Source organism: Lycium ferocissimum, unplaced genomic scaffold (assembly GCF_029784015.1).
Source record: "Lycium ferocissimum isolate CSIRO_LF1 unplaced genomic scaffold, AGI_CSIRO_Lferr_CH_V1 ctg285, whole genome shotgun sequence".
NCBI classification, from domain to species: domain Eukaryota; kingdom Viridiplantae; phylum Streptophyta; class Magnoliopsida; order Solanales; family Solanaceae; genus Lycium; species Lycium ferocissimum.
This window is the reverse complement of record NW_026724299.1, coordinates 535,665-543,055: the sequence shown is the minus strand read 5'-3', so window position 1 is coordinate 543,055 and position 7,391 is coordinate 535,665. Positions and strand designations below refer to the sequence as shown.

General features: G+C 34.2%; 1 pseudogene; it reads left to right on the top strand.

The window, feature by feature from the left end:
- Positions 1-1,120: 1,120 nt before the first annotated feature.
- On the top strand, positions 1,121-3,388 carry LOC132043792 (pentatricopeptide repeat-containing protein At3g51320-like; annotated as a pseudogene).
- The last annotated feature ends 4,003 nt before the right edge of the window (positions 3,389-7,391 follow it).

The following is a 7,391-nucleotide window of genomic DNA, read 5'->3' as shown; positions in this document are numbered from 1 at the left end:
ATTACAGTCAAATTTAGAATACTAGCAGAACTAGAACACGTTTTTGTCATATTAAGTTTATCATTCCACCATAAAGAGAAGTTAGAAATATTGTCGAGATCGTTCCAATTTATAGGGCTCATTTTCAAATTATTTGAGAATCATGACACTAAAAAAACATGTGTTTTACGGTCTCATTTTCTAGACCACATCTCTTGCAAACACTATTCACATGATTCCTTCTTTTCCTAATTATATGGTTTACTTGTAAGGTATTAAGCACACATTTTCTTAGGAAATTTTTATGCTTATTTTTAATTTTCATTGCCCATAGATAGTCTCAAAAAGCTATAGGGAAAGTATGACTAATAGATTGAGCAATAATACCACTAGTAACCACCCCTGCTTGCTTAATTTTTTTGCAAGGTGATCACTCGATCTAACATCACAAGTCCCCAATTTCGTAAAGTGCCAAATTATTTTATCCCTAAAACCTGCAGTAGGTAAAAAAAAAAAAAAAAAAAAAGTCAAAATAGCATTAACATCCTTCAAACAAAAAAGTCCGAATTTCAAACCTTTCTAATATATATTTAATACTTCTTGACTTCGAATTAATCAGTCTAAACAAAAATCGATCGACTTTCGGTATATAACAAAATTTTGAATTTTCTGGATTCTTGTCAAAGCTTAGCGCATCTCTTTCAAATTGAAGCCCATTTGATAATTACGGGTCTTTTACAAGTCCAAAACCCGTCATTTTCTTGCAGACTTTTGAACCTCTGCACACATTATTGTGACATTAATTATACTGCAATGCTATTTAAATGCATTGACTTACCTGATACATTTTCCGTCAATACTGTTATAAAGGCTTATGCTTACAGTTCTATGCCCACATAATGCTGTTTTATTCTATTTCAAAAGGGTTAAAAATAGTTTAGTTCCTAAGAGCTCGTTTGGTACGATGGATAGAGAAAAAATAATCTCTTGATAAAAATTGATCTGCTTATCCAACGTTTGGTTGGAAAAAAAAACTCGATTAGTTATCTCGGGATTAGAGTATTTTTTTATCCCACCTTGAGGGGTGGAATAACTAATCCCGGAATAACTTATCCCGGGATTAGTTAACTTGGGATAAGTTGTTTCCAACCAAACGAGCCCTAATAGTTTTACTTTTCCACCCCTTTTGACTGTTTGTGCAAATATGGGTTGTTTAAATTTGGGCCAAAAATGTCATGGGCAATCCGGGTTTTGCATGTCCAGAATTCTTTGGTGCACTTTTTATGCTTGTTGTGGGTTTATTAGTCTTGCTAGGAAGGTGTTCGATGAAATGACTAAGAGACATGTTGTGTCTTGAAACAGCATTGTGAAAGCGGGGGAAGTACTCGTTGCACAACAGTTGTTTGATGAAATGCCTCAGATGGAATGGGTATTTGAATTCGAATAATCCTGGGAAGTGTCTAAAGTTGTTCCGAGAAATGACACGATGGGGATTGAATGGTAACGATGCAAGTATAAGTTATTGCTCTTACAGTTTGTAGTATGCTGGAATGCGATGATTTTCGGGTATTGCATTCATGGAAACCCAAAAGATGGGCTTGATTTGTATGCAGACTTGGTGACTAGTAGCTTAGAAGATGCAGAAATAAATCGTCCAGATGAAATCACTTTTGTTGGTGTCTTATGCGCTTGTGCCCGTGAAGGACTTGTAACAGAAGCAAGAAAATACTTCAGCGATATGAGTGATTTGTTTGGTGTAAAGCCCAAGTTCGCACATTACTGGTGCATGGCTAATCTTCTAGCACATGTTGGTCTAATGCAAGAGGCAGTAAAAATACTAAAGAATATTCCGATAGAGAGCAGTTTGCCACTGGCATCCTCATTGTGGTCTGAATTGATTGGCTTAGCTCGTTTTAGAGGGCATAATGTTAGGAGAACAAATTGGGAACAAGATCCGGAGAACTTTTGGCATTATTTATTGCTGGTCAATATCTATGCTGCAGCCGGTCGTTGGGATGAAGTAGCTCAAACAAAGGAAAGGATGAAGAAGAGAGGGTTGGAAAGAAAATCAGGTTGCAGTTTAAAAGAATTGAAAGAGTTAGTTCACGACATGATAGCGACATAAATTGCAGGTATACGGTAGAGGAAGATTGCATTTGGCTTCATTAACAACCCATATTCTTTTATTGTTAAACTTACTTATTTGGGGTACTTCCGTTTTGTGGTAATCTAAATTTTATTCATCCTTTAATACAATATCGTTTGTTTAGGGGCAATATGAAGAGATTCCTGGTTGATGGTGTGTCTTTATTGGATAGGTGTTAAAACCTTTTCGCTTTGTGGTACCTTTCGAAGACCCGTCGTTGCTATTAAGAGAAACTTATGTAAGTAGTTTCACATTCCATGTAAAATTTTCGTGCTATTAATTTGTCGTGGTTATGAGTGATAAAAGATTGAATTGATTTGAGCATTCTTCTTCTCTAAATTCAAAAAGAAAGGAAGAAATTGGTTTAATTAGTTACTTACCATTTTTATATATTTAAGTGATAACTTGAGTTGCTATACTTGCGTAAGAGCAATTATACTGTGTTTTGCGGTTAATTTAACTAGTCACAGCATACTGTTTGTCAAGTGTTGTTTCTGTGCTGAACAGTTTTAATATGAGTAGATTTGGGGCAAGGACTTCCGTTTTACTGATTGATATTGTCAAAGTTACCGTTCCTTCTTCTGGCAGAGAGATATTTTCCACTGGAGGTAATAGAACAGAGCTGTATGAGCAGGCTTTAACCATTTTAGCTTCAGGAACTTGATGAGCTAGCTATAAAGAAAGCCACTGCAAGATCAATGCTTGACTACGTCTCTAAGTTAATCCACCGGAAAATCTTTGAAATTTTATGCCAACTTTTAAATGGGTACTCCCCGTCTTAGAATTCAAATTCTTTGGGCATCATTAAAAATCTTACTACTATTTTCTTCGTTTGAAATACAGTTGGCTGTGCTTCTTTGATACTATGGGGGCTAAGAAAGAAGAATTTTACAATGTGTGAAATGCAGCTTATGTGGAAGCTTGTGATGAATTCGAATTCCTCAAAGACTGTCCTGCTGTCGTTACACTTATTGCATCAAAAACGAACTTCAAAAAAGCTAAACATCATGGTAAAGATAATAGTATTATTTCTTCTTATTTGAGATGTAACAAATTGCATACCTCTGAGATCTCAGGCATGTTGTTGCATATTCTTCTCTTTTCAGGGAGGCTTTATTGATGTTTTTTCTTACACACTAGATGTCTACTGCTGTGTTTAAGAGTGGTGCGAAGTAGAGATACTTGAGGCTCATGGCATGCTTTACTGGAAGGAGCCAACTCCCTATTTCATATGTTGATTATAACAATTTAAAACTGCACCAAGATGTGGAGTTTAGTGGAAAACACCAACTCCCTATTTCATCTGCTGATGATGCTATTCTCTTCGGCAGAAGGTGCGAGTAGCATGCCTTGATGATAAATAAGATAAAGTCGCTTGTGATGGTTTGGTTATGTCTATAGATGCATCAATCAGTAGGTGTGGACTATGGTGAGTGAAGGTGGTAAATAGGAACAAGGTAGACCTAAAAAAGATGGGGAAAAAGGACCTAAAATCACATGGAAAGAAGTAGTTTTGAAATTGTACAATTTCTTGAAATCAATGTAGACTTGGGTAATGATAGGGCACAAAGGAAGAAAATGATTCATATATGTGATATTTACTACTAGTTGGGAATAAGTTTTGTCTTCTTAGTACATTGATTTTGAACCTATTATTTTTCTAGGAGTATTTTGACCTTATCATAGCTTTATATACCATGGTCAGTGAGAGTTCATATAGCCGTTCCTATTTGTTTGAAATTGAGGCATAGTTATAGACATATAGTTGTTGTATGATGTCCTCTTTTTGCAGTACCAGTGAAACTAATCCGCTTTTCGCGCGGTCATGAGAGAAAATCAAACTATTGCTAATAGTTAATGTCTTAATTTTGTGAAAGAATATCTACCTTTACTAATCAAACATACCTTCATGATTCTACCATGAATCATTACAACTGGTAAAACTACATTAACACTGAAACTTTTGCACTCTATTAGTGTAAGTAAGCTAAAATCTCATTTTTAAGCACTTGAAAGTGAAACCGAGAACTTCAAATATAACACGTCAAGCTTTATCTAAATGAAACGACTTCCCCATCTTACTCTCAGAGAAGTTATGCTGGACATTGCCTTAAACAACCGGAAACCAATATAAGTATCTGTCAAGCAAATAACATCATTATATTGAATTGTTCAAATTTGATTGTTGAAATTCAAGATATACTATTAAAACATACACTTCATACTAAGCAGAAGAAATGGCACAATTGGCAATGAGGCTGGCCCCTGGTTGTATTCATAATTGCATACCTCTATTGTTTACAATGCTAGCATCATTTTGTTTTTCTTTGCATTGTATTGTCTCTCGCAATGCTCTACTTTCCACAAAGTCTATTCTAACTCCTTTACGATGATTGATTTCAACTCCATTGCTTGCCCATCTTTTGCAATAGGAAAAATACTTTTGTTGCCATCCCAAGCCTTCCCTCATGTTGGGCCTGTAATAGTAGTAAATAGTAGGATTCACACCAGATAGCCGCTTTTGATGACATTGTTTAAAATATAATCGGATTTCAAAAAATTATTTAATGTTTAGTCGGTCTTGAGAAACTTTAGGCCTGCGTTATTGCTGCTCCTCCTCTACCTCTTCTTTGCAACTTCATGTTGTCGCTTGTATGGTTTATCGCAAGTTTGAAGTTGATTTTGAAGCTGTTAAATTTTAAATTTGTTACAAATTTCAGTTATTTTATAAATTGGTGGGGGGGGGGGGGGGGAGGTGGGTGGTCCTAAAAACAGCTATTTTTGCCCTTGCCTCTAGTAAATGCTGTAAAAGAAAATGTAAATCTAATTTTACTATTAAAATGGTCAGGCCTACCGGCGACTGGGAAATAAAAATTTGCTCTAAGTGTGTTAAAATCATAAGTTTTAACGATGACTAACACGCAATGCACAATGCAAAAAAAAGAGTTGTATTATCCGTCACGAAGTCACTGCTTCCTGTTAGGTAGCAACGACTAAGGAGTAGATAAAACAACTGTTGCTTGCATAGCCATAGCCGGCACAATTAATCTATAACTCTAAATTTGTATTATTCGTAGACAAAAATATCATGTGATGGTTACATAAATGCAAAAGAAAACCATGATGTATATTTCCCCTTATTGTTGGTGAGAGTATCAAAATTCAAAAAGGCCCTCTTTGTAACTTAGCAAGTCGACAACTTACACTAAACGATGAATTCTTTGGCCTTGGATAAAGCCAGAAACAAGAATATGATAAATTTTACCATGCCTTTTAAGAGGACAAAAGGCTTTGTTTGGAGGCATTAATTGGACACTTAGCTAGTCGAATAATAGTTGATCGTAACACAATCAAACTTCAAATATGGCATCCAACAATAGGACGTTCTATTGTATGATTATATGTCAAACGAAATAGTGTAGCAATAATTTGATCTTCTTTGGTAGTGCTTCTCAATTCCCATGAGCTTTGTCTTATTGTGTGTTTGATGATGGTTGGTAGTAAAGGATAATGCACATTAGTTAGAACAAGTTGAAGGCCAATTGATTATATTTTGCACTTTGGTTTAGTATTGACAAAGCAACGGCCAAGTCTCTAATTATAATTTTGTGAAACGGCCTTAGTAATTAAGTCAGAAGGCATGTATATATATGTTTAGCATTATCAACAAAAGCTTCTTGGTCCAATGAAAAATTCTTATACCAATATTGTAAAGTTGTACCTCATTTCCGTAGTGAAACTGATTTACAAGATGATAAGATGCTATTGATCAAAATAGAACACATATTATTTATTGTATTTTATTTTATTTTATTCTGATTTCTCATGGAAAAATATAGGGTTCTGGACATAGTATTCGGAGTTTGAAGAAAACTAAGTTGGAAGAAAACTAACTTATATTCACTTACCCTATAGAAAAAATTTCTAGTACTATTAATGTAATTGTACTTGTCAATGTGTCATAGCAGGTTACTAGCTTGTCGTAGATATTTTTAGTTATAAATTCCAATTATTATGGATAATTCTTGTAACTACTATTTAAGTGATTTGATAGTGTAACTATTTTCACAGAAGTAAAACTTTGAAAGAAAAGTATAGATTGATTCAAGAGTCAGCATATCCCTAACATTGTCTCTTACACTATACTGAAAACTACCATCAACTTCTAAAGAGTCATAGACATGACAACACAAAAAAAAATAAAAAAATACAGTTGTTAATTGCTCGAGAACAAGAAGATCATGCCAAACATACACCAACATCAGAAGAGTCAACAAAACGTTGAAGACTGTAATTAGGTACATATGACAGTGAAAGGGTAGTAAGTTGAGAGAATGACAAAAGATTGTTTTTTAATTTTTTATATCAAGTGTTCGGTTTTTGCTTTGGGATCTGATATATTAATTTTAATTCGCATTGAAAAGTTCCAAAAATGCTTTCTATCAAAAACGATTTTATTTCCAGACCTCAAATTCGAAAACTTCAGTTAAGAATAAAAACGTAGAGGGATTAGAAGACAAAGGACATCACTTTGGAGGACAACTCGTTATTCCAAGTTTTGGGACAAAGACATCACTTTGGAGGACAACTCGTTATTCCAAGTTTTGGTCAAAGGCTCACAGTAACGTTAAAATTTATTACTGTTAATGAAAGGTCAAATTAAAGTAGATTTCCAGCTGTCCATAAGGTTAGATTTTGCAAGAAAGAAATCACTTAGGGATAATGACATATTAGCATGTATTATCTAGTCAGTTGTTTCCCAATTTGTATGCAATGTGCAAAATGATTAATTTTGAACAGTTTTTTTTTTTTTTTTTTTTAAATACTGTAGGTAGTTAGAGCAACAGCCTTGTTTTTGGACCAATGTCGTGCTTTTTTTCTTGAAAGTAAATTGACATTACAACTACTAGAAAATAACAAGTCTTGGAGAGACATTAACGTTACAAATTTTTATGAACTATATAATTGAAAAATCAATTAGAACTTGAAAAGTTGCTTGAACTATTCGTGAAGTAATTTGTTTTTCCATTAATTAGTAAGGAGTTTATTTTATTCTTTTACTTTATATCACTTAAGGTATGCTTTAATATTATTCCAATTGCAAGTATCAATCCAGAAGATTGAAATCGAGTCGATGTGTTAGCACCTCACTCTGCCAATTTGATAGGAAAAGTTAGGCAAGGTATATGCCAAACTTAGGCATGAAAAAGATTCCAATTGGCAAGTCATGAAGTGACAGATAAACATGAATGTTCAATTTATCATA